At 37.9% G+C, this 1684-nt stretch overlaps 1 long non-coding RNA gene across 1 annotated transcript in view; it reads right to left on the bottom strand.

The window, feature by feature from the left end:
* Window positions 1-1684, bottom strand: part of LOC105888173 — a 5599-nt gene that overhangs the window by 2928 nt on the left and 987 nt on the right. The window lies entirely within an intron of this gene.

The raw sequence follows: 1684 nt of genomic DNA, 5'->3' as shown, positions 1-1684 counted from the left end.
CCAACGGCAACATAGTGAGACTCTGTCTCAAAAATAAATAAATAAATAAATAAATGTGTGGCGGAGAGTCAATTATCTGGCTCTGGTTCCCAGATGCCAGCAACGGCACTAAAAAGCCAATGTACCAACATTTAATTTATTTGCACTGTTACCTGACTTTGTACTTGGCAGCTTTTTACACATGGTGACAAGGGAAGAAAGCTTTCAGAGTCTGGGTTAAAATATGGCCCATTCTAGGCTGTGGCTTCCTTTCCTCTTCCAGTCTGCTCCATCCTTTATCTCCCATCCCCCGTTTGGGGTCAGACTCTAAGTCCAAAGTCTTTCTGGGATTCCATCAGGCAGACTGTCTCTCATTATTTCTACACTATTTTCCAATCCCTTCTCTAGTATATTGTAGCCTTGTTTCTATCCTGTTATCCCCAGAAAACGTCAATCGAATGTGAAGGCGAAATGAAGACAATGTCAGACATGCAAAGGCTCCAAGTTTCTTTCTCCATGATTTTTCTAAGCAAGTTATAAGAAAGACATAGAATCCAAGAAATAGTGGGTTCAACTCAAGAAAGTAGCCCAGGAAGACCCAGGACGGCAGACCTCCAACAGGCTCACACAGCTACTAGAGACAGGTGCAGAAGGAAGAGGATGTGATCAAGATACAAGGTAGAAAAAAAAGTAATAAAAAACTCCAAAAACATAGACAACATACAAAAAATAGCATAAGTAACAATCAGAATAAAATTTAACATGAATTTAATAGACTATGGCAGATTTATTTGAGCCTAATGTTTAGAGCACTGACTGGTAGCCTAAATGAGGGTCCTAACATTAGAACTACACAGAGAAGGAAATGCAATTTTCCTAAAGATAAGCAAATGCAAAAGGGAGAAAGGGAGAAAGTTATAGACTAGAATACACCGAATGTTACACCTGAAGTTTCTAACACAGCCACCACAAAGCTAAATAAATGGTGGCATTTTTGTGCATTTCCCATGTGCCAAAAGCTGCATTGACAATATGGTTCTCTTTCTTCAGCTCCCTGACATTTACTCTTCTCTCTTTCTTTAATATTCCACAGTTGTACTATGAAGTATCTTAGCACATCTTTTGTTAGTTATTGTGATGGGCATTCAGTGGACCTGTGCCTTTCATTTATCTCTGGGAAACTCTTTCACAGGATAGATTTTCTTCTTTCTAGGATTCCTGAAAGCCTGAATTCGTTCTCATATCTCCTATCTCTTTACATATTTTATTTTCCTATTTGGGAAGTTGCTTTGACTTTAGTCTTTCTATTGAACTTTTAATTTCAACAAAAATATCTGTAATCTGTGTTTAGTCATTCTTGTCCTGGCTATCTTTTTTCAAAATTAGTAGTTACAATTTTTTTTAAAAGTTCCAGGCTTTTCACTGAGTCTTCTCAGTAAACCAGAGTTGGTATTGCTGTTCAGTTTGCATTTCCTGTCTCATATGGCTGACTCCCCTAATACACATGGTGATTCCTGGTTATATAATGACATTTCAGAAAGATGACGTTTGCCAGGATTTCTTCTGCTGCTATAAAACCAGAACTGTTTTCCCATCAAGTCTCTTCTCACAGGGGAATTAAAACTGGGTAAATAGGGTATACTATACTATATTGTAATAGGATAAAACAGGGTTAGTGGGCCTGCAGGCTTTACTTTAAATGTGT

Source organism: Otolemur garnettii, unplaced genomic scaffold (assembly GCF_000181295.1).
Source record: "Otolemur garnettii isolate 467f Iridium unplaced genomic scaffold, OtoGar3 scaffold00213, whole genome shotgun sequence".
NCBI lineage: Eukaryota > Metazoa > Chordata > Mammalia > Primates > Galagidae > Otolemur > Otolemur garnettii.
The sequence above is the reverse complement of the archived record's forward strand: the minus strand, read 5'-3'. Positions and strand labels throughout refer to the sequence as shown.